The 12,964-nt window shown below is 55.4% G+C and overlaps 2 long non-coding RNA genes across 3 annotated transcripts; one reads left to right on the top strand and one right to left on the bottom strand.

Annotated features, from left to right (window-relative positions):
* Positions 1 to 744: 744 nt before the first annotated feature.
* Positions 745 to 9,148, bottom strand: LOC146404971 (uncharacterized). The gene is made up of 5 exons (XR_014842561.1): positions 8,745 to 9,148; positions 5,753 to 6,003; positions 4,998 to 5,128; positions 4,523 to 4,610; positions 745 to 2,685 (listed from the first exon to the last, which is right to left on the bottom strand). It is a non-coding gene; the product is annotated as an uncharacterized LOC146404971 (long non-coding RNA).
* LOC146404970 (uncharacterized) lies at positions 6,840 to 12,608 on the top strand. Of its 2 annotated transcripts, XR_014842560.1 has the most exons (4): positions 6,840 to 6,916; positions 7,415 to 8,264; positions 8,366 to 8,435; positions 11,656 to 12,608. It is a non-coding gene; the product is annotated as an uncharacterized LOC146404970 (long non-coding RNA). The 2 variants fall into 2 exon arrangements; XR_014842559.1 differs by lacking the exon at positions 11,656 to 12,608 and having other exon boundaries at positions 7,415 to 8,114; positions 8,366 to 8,979.
* The last annotated feature ends 356 nt before the right edge of the window (positions 12,609 to 12,964 follow it).

The raw sequence follows: 12,964 nt of genomic DNA, 5'->3' as shown, positions 1-12,964 counted from the left end.
CTTGCTCGGTGGGTTAAAGATCCAGTGTTGCCATGAGCTGTGGTGTAGGTCACAGACACAGCTTGGATCCTGCGTTGCTGTGGCTGTGGTGTAGGCCAGTAGCTACAGCTCCGATTTGAACCTCCATATGCCACAGGAGCAGCCCAAGAAAAGGCAAAAAGACAAAAAAAAAAAAAAAAAAAAGATGTGGCTTGGATCTGGTGTGGCTGTAGTGTAGACCAGCAGCTGCCGCTCCAGTCTGACCCCTAGCCTGGGAGCTTCCATATGCTGCGGGTGCGGCCCTAAAAAAGACAAAAAAAAAAAAAAAAAAATCAAAACCGTAGGCCTACACCAACCTCTCAGATTCGTGATCTCGGAACTCGTGTAAGATACATACCCCCGACCCAGTGACATGATTCCCACATCACAAAACCCACAAGCAAACAAACCCCACAGTGTTAGGAGCGACGGGTAGAACCATTGCAAGGCCTTCAGGTTACTGAGAAGATGGGTCACATGTGATCAAAGGAGAAAATTGAGTCACAACCCGAAGAACAGAAGTGTACAGACCAAACAGGCAGGTTTCTAAAAGAACCAGCTAGAATTTCCAGGGATACGCAACCCGTGGCATTCAAGCTTTCGGAGCTTTCGAAAGCATCCTGCTTAATGGGTCAGACACAGCCGAGGAGTTTGTGATCTGAAGGGCTGTCGCTGCAGGGAGTGCGCAAAAGCGGGTGGGAACTCGGAAAGCACAGGAGACGGGGATGGTAAAATTGCGAGCGGGGAGTTTTAATTCAGGAGCGTGGACAGCCGAGGTTGAGGAGGAAGAACCGGTAATTCCCTCCCTCGGGCGGACTCATCCTCCCGCGTTGGTCCGGGGCTGGGGGTGCCATCGGGGCGAGGTTCTGGGGCCAGTGGGGGCTGGGCCGGGGGGACCTAGTGGCCGCCCTTGACGTGGACACTTTTGCAATTTGGCAGCCGTGACCTGGGGTCAGACCAGGTGAGGGGTGGTGGTCCGGGTGGTACCAGGGGGAGAAACATGTGGGCGCTGCTTCTGGACACAGGTGGACAGAGAGCAGAACCCTCCTGGTTGGGGGCTGGGGGCTGGGGGCTCAGCCTTGCCCAGTGTGGCTCGAGCTGAGGGTTCAGAGGTTGCCTGTGACCCAGAGAAGGCCTCCACGTCTGGACCCTCTGAATCGGGCGGAGGTGGCGGGAGGGGAGCCGTGGTCCCTCCGGGCTCTGGCGGGATGGGACCTGCTTCGGGAGTGGGGAGGGCCTTGGAAAGGCTGGCTAGCCCTCCTCCCGCCAGAGGCCACTGACTGAGCCCATGACCACAGTTCCAGTCTGCCAGGCTGCTCGCAGGGAGGACCTGGCTGCTGCCAGCGGAACTGGGCTTAGGACCTGGGTTTGGTCTGGGCTAGGGGAGACCCTGTTTTTCCCCTGGCCTTGGAGTTTAGGGCCCAGAGGCTCTGGGGCTGTTGCAGCCACCTTGCAGCCCTGGAGGCAGGCCTGTGTTGAGAGTGGGGGTGGCACCCAGGAAAAGAGCTGATGTACAGACTTCATTTTCTGGATTCAGCCATGCCTGAAGTCCAGGTCTCAAACTGCTCCCTTAAGTAAGCCAGTGAATTCACCCCAACTCAGGGACCTGAGTTCATTTGATCTGCAATCACCCCGGGGCAGGGATAATGAGACCCATTTTACAGATGTGGCCAAGAGGCACGGGGAGGTCACGTGCCTTGCTGAGGCCAGCCTGTACATAAACAGTGGCTGACACCAGAGCTCAAGTGCCCTGGCCCCACGGCCACACTCTTGTCCCTTTAGTGCTTTGGAGCTCTCGTTCCTCTTTGCAGAGGTCAGGCACTCCACTCTGGTCCCCAGGAAGTTGATGCAGGGACCCTTGTCCAGGGGACTGTGACCTGCTCCCCTCGTCCTGCTTTCCCTGCGTGCGAAGCCCCGGGGGGAGGCAGCGCTCTGCCTTGTCCCTGTCATCGTGGCCCTGTGGCCTGCCTGGGCAAGAGCCTCCCCGCTGTCTGTAAATCAGAATGTCACCACAGGCCCTGGAACCTCTCCTGACTTGCTTCTGCCTGAGTCTCCAAAGTGAGGTCCCAGGGACAGGCCTCTGGGAGGGCCAAGAAGAGAGCCCGGCACTCAGGGAACTAACTGGAATCGCAGGCCCCATGACTGGGTGAGGTGGAAAAGGGGAAGGTTCGAGCTGTTTCCAGAAGGTGCCTGGAGCCCTGGCTGGGTACCTGTTCCTCCCCTCCCTTGGGGTGGGGCGGCTACGCCTGCAGCCCCAGCCCCAGACGTGCTCCTGCTTTGGAAAGTGTGGGGGTGGGCTGGGGTGGGGGGTGCCTGAGGCTGGCCCAGCCTCCCGTGGGCTAATTCCACCCACTTTCAGTTGCTGAGCTGCATTTTCTCCTCAGCGAGCCTGTTTCTGTCGGCACAGAGACAGCAGCAGCAAAGGCTGGCTTTAGACATTTTCACCGTGAGGAGTTCCCACGGTGGCTCAGTGGGTTAAGAACCTGACTAGTATCCCTGAGGATGCGGGTTTGATCCCTGGCCTTGCTCAGTGGGTGAAGGATCCGGCATTGCTGCAAGCTGCAGCGTAGGTCCCAGATGTGGCTGGGATCTGGCGTTGCTGTGGCTGTGGTGTATGTGGTGATTCATATCCAAGCCTGGGAACTTCCACAGGCTGAGGGTGCAGCCCTAAAAAGAAAAAAAAAGAAGGAAATTGTCACTGAGAGAAGTGCCTGGTGTATTTTTATACAGCTTTATGGAGGAGTTCCTGTCGCGGCTCAGTGGTCAACGAATCCGACTAGGAACCATGAGGTTCCGGGTTTGATCCCTGGCCTTGCTCAGTGGGTTAAGGATCTGGCGTTGCCCTGAGCTGTGGTGTAGGTCACAGATGCAGCTCGGATCCCTCGTTGCTGTTGCTGTGGCTGTGGCATAGGCCAGTGGCCACAGCTCTGATTAAACCCCTAGTCTGGGAGCCTCCATATGCTGTGGGAGCAGCCCTAGAAAAGGCAAAAAGACAAAAAAAAAAAAAAAAAAAAAACCAAAACAACCCACCTTTCTGGAGATATAATTTCAATGGCTTTTAGTATAGTCACAGGGTTGTGTAACCACCCCCACAATCCCCTACAGAAAGAGAAACCCCCTACCCATCAACCGTCCCCCACCCCCCAGCCCCTGGGAACCAATGAATAGTTCTGTCTCCAGAGGTTGTTCCTGTTGTTGTTATTTTTTGTTTGTTTGTTTGTCTTGGAGCCTTTGGCAGGTGGAAGGTCCCCAGTCAGAGATCGAACCCGAGCCACTGCAGTGACCTGAGCCACCGCAGTGACAACTCAGGGTCTTAACCCACGGCGCCACAGGGCGCTCCTTCGTAGGTTTGATGTAGCACATTTTTGAGACATCAGTAAACAGAAGTTATCAATGGAGACGCGCTGGGTTTTATGTCTAAAAGCTCATTGAGAATGTTAGCGGCAGCAGAGAGGACGGCCTGGCCTCACACGCGGAGATTTGATTTACATTTCAGAAAGCTCTTTTCCCTTGGCTTATTAGAAAGACATTTCACATTAAAAATGAAAAGATTCCTGACTGCCCGGAAGGGGACTTTGCCAGCGGAGGTGGAGAGCCTGCGAGCTGGCTGGTCGCCCCGCGTCCCGCGCTCCCTGGATCTGCAACCTTGAACCAGTGCTCCTCCCTCTGTGCTGGGGAGGGAGGTGGGGTCGGCTCAGGAAAGCAGAGCCCCCAGGCCAAATCTGATGGGGCGCCAGTTTTGTACTGACTCTCAGCTAAAAACGCTTTAAAATGTACCTAAGGAATATTTTCTTTTTTTCTTTTTTTCTTTTTGCTTTTTAGGACCACTTTCATGGCATGTGGAGGTTCCCAGGCTAGGGGTTGAATTGGAGCTACAGCTGCCGGCCTACACCACAGCCACAGCAACGCCGGATCCGAGCCACGTCTGGGACCTGCACCACCGCTCACGGCAATGCTGGATCCTTAACCCACTGAGCGGGGCCGGGGAGCGAAGCTGCCGCCTCATGGATCCTAGTCGGGTTCGATACTGCTGAGCCCCGACAGGAACCCCTGTGTGTGTGTCTTAATCTCAGGACACCAGTCAGACGAAGCCGGGGTCCATCCAGCTGATCTTGTTTTCACCTTAATTACTTCTGAGATGTGGGGGGGTTAGGACTTCAACGGATACATTTGGGGCTCAGTTCAACCCATAACACTGAGCTAGTTTAGCCACTGCTAAAAAGTAAATTACATAAACTTAGAATAAAATCAATTCTATCAAAGAGAGTACGAGAAACACTCCAAAGCCTGCCTTACTGTGTGATACTGTTACCCATGCTTCTCAGGCTGTTTGTGTCTGTTGTCTGTCTTTGGTGGAATAACTGTATAACAGTGCTTTCTCTCCAGTTCCACACCCAGTAATGTCACTTTGGTAGCTCAGGATCGGCTTCAGTGGGAGTATTTACACCCCGGAAATTGATAAACGCTGCAATTCAGGGTCCCCTCCCAGAGAGCCGGGTCTTACCTTTCCCAGCACAGCGCTGGCGCAGGATGCTAAGCGCTGAGGCAGAGGTCAGCGTGGGCACGGGGGCTCGGAGGAGGATGCCAGGGGCCTGGGGGAGTCAGGAAAGGTGTCAGACCAGGAGATGCCAAGGGGCCCCTTGGAGCAGGTAGGGGTGGACCAGTCATGGGGGCAGAAGGGACAACAAGGGTTTGCAAAGCCCTGGGGCGGGAGAGGGCACATGCCTTTAGGGAGTGGGGGGTGATGGCGGGGGTGGGGCATGAACCACCTGGTGGGAGAGAAGAGAGGGTGGTGGGAAGGGCAGGACCTGGAGCCCCAGGCTAAGGAGGTTCTCCTTGGCCCTGGTCATGGGGAGCCATAGAAGGATGCAGAGCCAGCGGGAGGGGGAGGGACCAGGGTGCTGGGGGGAATCGCTGGCCGTCAGTGGGTTTGCGGTTGTGCCGTGTGTGGAGAGGGGGTGCAGGGCCCTGTGACTTGCTTTCTCCATCCTCCACGGTGGAAGGTTCTCCATGAACACTGGCTGAATGGCTGAGTCATCCCGTTCATTCTGAAACCTCTTAACGGGGGACTCCGCCTTCCATCCGCAATTAGAGCTGGAGCCGGAAATGCCTGAATGTCAAGCAGAAGGCGAATGGTTAAAATAAATTACGGGGTATCTGCCCAGTGGAATACTCACCAGTCATTGTAAATGGCAAATGTGAAGGCTGTGTAGCAACACGGAAAGCTGCTTACAGAGCGATGCCAAACGAAATAGCAGAACATAAAACTGCATGTGCACCGTGTCTAGCGTGACATAAGCGCTGTGGAAATACATGCGCATCTGGATGCAGACGGTCAGTATCACAAAGAGGAATTAAGGCAGTTGTCTCAGGGTGGTGGGAGTCAGAACAATTTTTCTTTCTTTTCTTTTTTTTTTTTTTCTTCTTCGGGCCAAACCTGCAGCACATGAAAGTTCCCAGGCTAGGAGTTGGAACTGGAGCCCCAGCTGCCGGCCTACGGCAACCTGGGATCCGAGCGTCTGCGACCTACACTGCAGCTCAGGGCAATGCCGGACCCTTAACCCACTGAGCAAGGCTAGGGATCGAACCCGCATCCTCATGGATACCAGTCAGGTTCGTTACTGCTGAGCCACAAGGGAAACTCCCAATTTTTCTTCCTATTCTGTTTTTCTGTTTTGACTTTTCTTTAATAAATATTGAAGGGCAATTTCAGCAGCTAAGGGCAGGTACCTACCTGGCTGATGGCTGTTCTGGCCCCTGGAGGACTTCAAGACAGAGGAACAGGCCCCGGGCCTGGAGTTATGGCCGGAAGTGCAGGGCGGTGGAGGCGGAGGAGCCGGGGCTGCATCCGGCAGACGTCAAACCATTTGCTGGGCCGCGCTGGTGACAGGTGTGCGCCCACTCCTCTGCAGTGGCCTCCGCGGGTGGCTCAGAAGGCTTGCGATCTAGCAGAGAGTCGGGATCCAGTTGCTTCTGTCTTGAGGGCTGGCCAGGGGACAGTTTTGAAGCTGCTTTCAGTTCTGAGGACTGAGCTCAGCTACGTCCTGCTCCGCTGTGTATGGGCCAGGCTCAGAGGGGTTAAGTCTGCACGTGGCAGGAGTTCCCGTTGTGGCTCAGCAGGTTAAGAACCTGACTAGTAACTATGAGGATTGCGGATTTGAACCCTGGCCTTGTTCAGTGGGGTAAGGATCCGGCGTCACCGTGAGCTGTGGTGTAGGCCAGCAGCTGCAGCTCCAATTCGACCCCTAGCCTGGGAACTTCCCTATGCTGCAGGTGCAGCTGTAAAAAGAAAACAGAAAAAACAAAAAAACAAGTCTGCAGGTGGCAGAGCTCAGAAGTCAGGTGGCATGTCGGGCCCTCTGCCTCTCCACCCCCACTGTGTCCCCAGGGCTTCAGGGAGCTAGTGCCACCCAGCCATGCTCAGTGACACGTGTCTTGGCTGTATTAGGATGATGTCCCTTCGTGCTGGCTCCCCAGGACGACTGTCAGCCCCTCCTAGGCAGGCCTGGTCTCCTCTGCCTCCCCGTGGCTACCAGCAGAGGCAGCCAGAGGATAACCACTTGTGACGTGGTTGAATGGAGGGAGCCTGGTGCCTGCTGTCTGGTGACTGGCTCCAGGGAGGGAGGGAGCGGGAGCAGGGGAAGAACTCCCTTGCTGGCTGCTCTTGGGAAGGAAGGAGCAGGAGAGGGAGTGGGGGAGCTGTTCCGGGGTCAGGGGTCAGAAGCTGGGGGCACAGGTGAGCACACAGAGCCGTGGGGAGGAGGGTGAGGTGCGGGCTGGGAGGCCACTGAGTCAGCCCTACTCTGTACCCTCTCTGCTCCAGGTGCTGGCGAGACAAGGAAGCACAAAGCAGATGAGCCCAGGCCCTTGCGGAGACTGCAAACCAGCCTGATGTGCAGTAAGTCAGGTGCTCCGGAGGAAACAGAACGGGGGGCGGGGGGCACCCGCTCTTTCCTGTGGGTGGTCAGCAAAGGGCTATCTGAGGAACTGGAGCAGAAAGTGGGCACAGACCACATCATGGGCGGAGGCAAGGCCGTTTCCAGCAAGGGAAGTGCAAGTGCAAAGGCCCTGTGGCAGGAACCTCTTGTTTTCATGTGGTCAGAGTCTGGGCAGGAGACAGGGGCAGCTCTGCGGCGTTTGTCTGTGCGTGGGGTTCTCCTGGGGTCTCGTAGGCCCAGGCAGAGAGCTTGGCTTTTGTTCTAGGGGGAGAAGATGCCTGGGAAGTTTGGAATCAGCCTTCCTTTTTTTTTTTTTTCCTTGGCTGCTCCCACAGCATGTGGAAGTTCCCAGTGACCAGAGCCATAGCCGTGACAATCCTTCATCTGCTGAGCCACCAGGGAAATCCCTAAGCGCTTTTCATAGGCTGACTCATTCACTGCTCGCAATCCCTTTACAGGGAGGAACTGAAGGCACAGAGAGGTTAACTGACCTGCTCAAGGTCACACAGCCAATAAGAGGAAGAGCTGCTGGTACGTGAGCCTGGGGCAGCCTGGTTCCGGAGTCTTGCACTGAACCTTCGCGTCTGTTGTGCTGCCCCCTTGTGGCCCCTTCGGTTCTCACCAGTGTCCCCTTGGCTCTGTGAACCCACACCTGCTGCTCTGGAGGCTTCTTCTCAGTCCCCTTCGCCTCCCCCTGGCCCCCTACCTCCTCCTGCAGCGTTGCTCCCTGGGGCCTCTGCACACTTGTCTGGAATCGCAGCCCTCTCCGGACTTCAGAGACCTCTCCATGGGGACTCCCACCAACACTAGCCAAACTGCACCCCTAAGACGCTTGCCATTTTCTGTTTCCGGTGACGGGCACCTCCCCCCTACCCCGGCCTCTCTAGGTCATAAATCCAGGCCCTGGGTGCAGGGAGGCAGGAAGGCCTGCTATCCCTCGTGTGGCCAGAAGAGGGAGCCTCCTCCCCTCCCCTCTCCCTCGCTGCACCCCCCCACACCCCGGCCCCTGCCCCCAAAAGAGGTCTTCCCTCCTCTGACCTCCCCAGCTCCCCCGCCAGGGGCAGTGAGTCCCCTGAGGGCAGGAATGGGGTCTAATTGTCCCCTTGTTATCATCAGCTAGCATCTGGCACAGGCCTGGCAGTCTGGATTCTTTCAAATGCTTGGGTTTTGTTTGTTTGTTTCTTTTTTTCTTTTTAGGGCCACACCTGCGGCATCTGGAAGTTCTCAGGCTGGGATGGAATCAGAGCTGCAGCTGCCGGCTTACACCACAGCTCCCGGCAATGCCGGATCCTTAATCCCCTGAGCCAGGCCAGGGATCAAACCTGTATCCTCCGGAAATTTTTTTTTTTTTTTTTTTTTTGCTCGTTTGTCTTTTTAGGGCCACACCTGAGGCATGTGGAGATTCCCAGGCTAGGGGTTGAATTGGAACGACAGCTGCCGGCCTGCACCACAGCCACAGCAACACCAGATCTGAGCCTCGTCTGCGACCTACACCACAGCTCACGGCAACACTGGATCCTTAACCCCTTGAGCCAGGCCAGGGATCGAACCTGTATCCTCATGAATACTAGTCAGAATCTTAACCTGCTGAGCCACTGCAGGAGCTCCTGGATTCTTTCCAGTGTTAATTGAATGAGTGAGGGAGGGAATGGCCTGGGGGAGGCCTCTGTCTCTGACACAGGAGCAGGGGGTCACAGGGCTGGGGATTAATGACGGTGGATAATGCTGTGGAGGCCCTGACCGCCCCGAGGGGGTGGCCACTTCCTCCCCCCCCCCCTCCCCTCTAACCTGTGGCTGCAGAGGCTCTGCTTGCTCACAGGGCCTCCTGGAGACTGTCCTGTGACCGGAGCTTCAGGCCTTCAGAGCCAGACACCCGAACGGAGGCGGGCTTCCTTCCACAAGTGTCGCCAAGCTCAGGGCCGGGCCAGCTGGCCAGCTGGCGCCAGAGATCTTGGGTTCTTCCCAGGTCGGTGCCGAGGTCTCCCCTCTGCTCGTTAATGCACAATTGATTTCTTTTGCAATTTTCTTTGGAACCTGTGCTTGTCCAAATGCTCACATGATGTGGCGGGAACTGGGTTTTATGAAGCCGTTGGCAGGGCAGCGTGTGGCATCCCTGTGGTTCTGGGGGTTTCTGGGCCTTGGGGCTGTGGCTCCAGCTGCCGACAGCTGCCTGCCTCCGCAACAGTCAGCTCATGAGCCCAGCAGCTTCCTCTCCCCAAACACACAGGTGACCTTGTGACTCTGGCCCTTCCGTGGTCCACAACAAACTCTTCCTGCGTGTGGGTGCAATTCCTATTTTTAATAGCCAAGCTACAGAGCAATTGTGGGGCTTCTACTTCCTTTTGGATGGAAGGCTTCCAGAAATATATCTTTGCTTCTGTAGAATCCAGGAAGTTGGCTTAGCCGAGAAGGGGTCAGCAGGTGGTGTGGACCCCCCTAGGAGATGGCCTGTGACGTCACACGTCACTTACGGGGTCCTGCCCTTGAGTCCTGGCCATAAACTGAGTGCCAAGGGGGCAGGGCGGTCCGGACCCCCCTGCCATCTAGCAGGGGTGGGGGTGGGATGAGAGGGACAGGGGACAGGTTTCCAGGGGCTTTCTGTGCCCCCCCACCCCGGAGGGATGTGAATTCTGTCCCCAAAGCCGCTGAGGTCTAGCTGGGGAGCGACCCGATCAGGTGTGCCTTCTGGAAGCTCGAAGGTCCTGGGCGGGAGCGGCATCTTTTGGTCTTCCGTTCCCGGCACAGGGCCTGGTGGCCACCGCGGCCTGTGTGTCCTGAAACAGCCGTCGCTTGTCCCACGCCGGATGCTTTCCAGCACCTTCCAGTCCCTGCTCTCTCATTTGTTTTCCTGAAAATGCTGTTTGCCACCCTCCCCATTGATTTCCTGTCTCCGGGAATGCTTTTGATCCGCAGCATGAACAGCACTGGATGGGAGAGAGGGCGACAGTGGGCAGGAGGCTGCCGGAGGCTGCTGTCACAGTCCGGCCAGAAGCGGCGGGGCGCGGGCCCTGGGTGGAGGGAGCGGAGCTTCCACGCTGTGGCCTGGGCCCCCAGGGGATGCTCGGCACCTCAAAACCCTGGGCTCAGCACCCCCGCCTCGGGAGGGAGACGCCAGGCGACTCCCGAAACAAGAGGGGGCCGGTTACTGTGCTGCCTCGAGGATCCAGAAGATGTGGTTTCATAACTCAGACCCACGGCGTGGTGTCTGAAAGTCATTTCATTAAGTGTCGAGTGGAATCAAAATAGAAATTACATCCTTGGGACAAAAAGCCCATTGCGCCCGGAGCCAGGCATTCTGAATTGGAACGAGAATAGTCTCCCGGAGGCTGGAACTCTGGATGCAAGGCAGCCCTGTCTACACAGCCAGCTTCTCCACGCTCCGGCTCACATGGGAATCAAGATGTGGCAGGTGGTCCTGGAGACCATTCTGCTTGCGGGAATCAGAGGCGGCCCCAGGGAGAGGGTGACGACAGCCCCCTTGTCACACACTTGTAGGTGCCTTTGCTGAGCTAATAGTTCCGGGTGTCATTGCTGATGCCCACTCATCATCGGGAGAGGCAGTTCTACTGAGAACGGGGAGGCTCAGGGAGGGCAGCTAAGGCGGTGGGTGTGATTGTTACTGTTGTCGTTTTCTCTTTTGCTTTTTAGAGCCGCACCTGTGGCATATGGAGGTTCCCAGGCTAAGGGCTGAATTGGAGCTACCGCTGCCGGCCTGCACCACGGCCACAGCCATGCGGGGTCCAAGCCGCTTCTGCAACCTACACCACAGCTCACAGCAACGCTGGATCCTTAACCCACCAGGCGAGGCCAGGAATCGAACCCTCATCCTTGAGGACACTATGTCAGGTTCTTAACCCACTGAGCCACAACAGGAACTCCTGGATGTAAGCTTTCATTCCTCTCGGGCAGACAACCCACATGCAGACTGGCTGGTGCTGTGGTAGGTATGCGGGTAACTTTGAAGAAACTGCCAAACTCTTCCCCAAAGGCACTGTCCCTTTTACCTGCCCGCGAGCACGTGAAAGCCATGTGAGAGCTCTTGGTTGCTCACATCCTCGAATGGCCAGTCTTCCGGATTTTAGCCTCCTAAGTGGGGGTCACATGCATCCCCCATAGTTTTCTTTCCCTTTTTTTTAGGGCCGCACCCACGGCATCTGGGTGTTCCCAGGCTAGGGGTCCAACCAGAGCTGCAGCTACTAGTCTACACCACAGCCACAGCAACGCCAGATCTGAGCCGCATCTGTGACCTACACTGCAGCTCACGGCAATGCCAGATCCTTAACCCACTGAGCAAGGCCAGGGATCGAACCCAAGTCCTCATGGATCCTATTCAGGTTCTTTACCGCTGAGCCACGATGGGAACTCCCCCCTTAGAGTCTTACTATACATTTCTCTAATGACCCATGACCTTGTGCGTCTTTGCTAATTGTCTTTTCAAACTCCATCTTATTAAGTTGTAAGTGTCCTTTATATGTTCTAGACATCAGTCTTTTCTGGAAATATGATTCGTGACTATTTTCTCCAGTCTCTGCCTTCCCTTTTCATTTTCTTCAGTGTCTTGAAAATCAAAGTGTTTTTTTTTTTTAATTTTAATTGTTTTATTTTTAGGGCCGCACCACAGCATGTGGAAGTTGCAGACACAGGGGTTGAATCAAAGCTGCAGCTGCCATGCCACAGCCTCAGCCATGCAGGATCTGAGCCGCGTCTGCAACCTACACCACTGCTCACGGCAACGCCAGATCCTTAACCCACTGAGTGAGGCCAGGGATCGAACTGCATCCTCAGATACTAGTCAGGTTCTTAACCTGCTGAGCCACAACGGGAACTCCTTGGTTTTTAATTTGAGTGAAGTTGAACTTCTTCCTTTCTTTCTGCCTTTTTTGTGTTTTTTGTGTCTTGTTTAAGAAATTCTTCCCAACGCCCAAGATCATGAGTATTTTCTCCTATATTTTCTTCTAGAAGCTTAGTAGCTTTAGATTTTATTGGGGGGGCTGCACCTACGGCCTGTGCGAGTTCTCACACTAGGGATCAAACTCGCCATAGCAGTGACCAGAGCTGCTATAGTGACAACGCCAGGTCCTTAACCCACTGCACCACAGGGGAACTCCAGCTTTAGCTTTTATATTTAGGCCCATGATTTACTTTTTAGTTATTTTTTTGTGTAGGATGTAGGTGGGGGTCGTGGCTTTTGCTCCTGGCTATCTTTGAGGTAGTTTCTTTTCTTTTTTTCTTTGTCTTTTGTCTTTTCAGGGTCACACCTGTGGCATATGGAAGTGCCCAGGCTAGGGCTCAAATTAGAGCTACACCTGCCGGCCTACACCATAACCACAGCAAGGCCAGATCCAAGCTGTGTCTGCGACCTACACCACAGCCCATGGCAACGCCGGATCCTTAACCCAATGACGAGGCCAGGGATCGAACTCAAGTCCTTATGGATACTAGTCGGGTTCCTTAACCACTGAGCCATGATGGGAAATCCTGAGGCAGTTTCTGGAAGGAAACATGGGCTATGCCAGTTCCTCTTCTGTGTTCAGGCTGCAAGGCTCATGCCAGTGGGGTATCTTTAGTTGGCGTGTTTAAATTCTCCAATGGGGTGGAGTCTCGCGAAGATAAGATAAGTTACAGAGAAATCAATAAGCTAAATATTTGGCACATCTGTGTGTGTTAAATTTCAACCCGGCTTCCGGGGCAGAGTTTTCTCCTCCCTGTGTCTTTATTCTGCAGGCAGAAGGATCCCCCCCCATCCTGCCAGTGAGTCAGCTCAGAGGGGTGGGGTGGACCCGGGCCTTCTTACCCCGAGCTCCGTTTGTCCTTCCTGCCACGCCTGGGACTCCTTACCGTCGAGTGAGGGGCTGGGCAGAAGGCCTGGTCTCCTGCGCCACACTGGCAGCCCAGTTCTAGAGATTTCCTCCACTTTTTCAGACCCCCTGCCCTCTTCTATTTCAGGCTGAGGTGTTTCCTTTCTGCCTCAACACCCCTGATTTTCATTTGACTGGCAGCAGCCCCAG

The sequence above is a fragment of the Sus scrofa genome, chromosome 3 (assembly GCF_054392235.1).
Source record: "Sus scrofa isolate SSC_HxYL_T2T_F1_AM1 chromosome 3, Sscrofa_HxYL_maternal_Yorkshire_Landrace_v2.0, whole genome shotgun sequence".
Lineage (NCBI taxonomy): Eukaryota > Metazoa > Chordata > Mammalia > Artiodactyla > Suidae > Sus > Sus scrofa.
The sequence above is the reverse complement of the archived record's forward strand: the minus strand, read 5'-3'. Positions and strand labels throughout refer to the sequence as shown.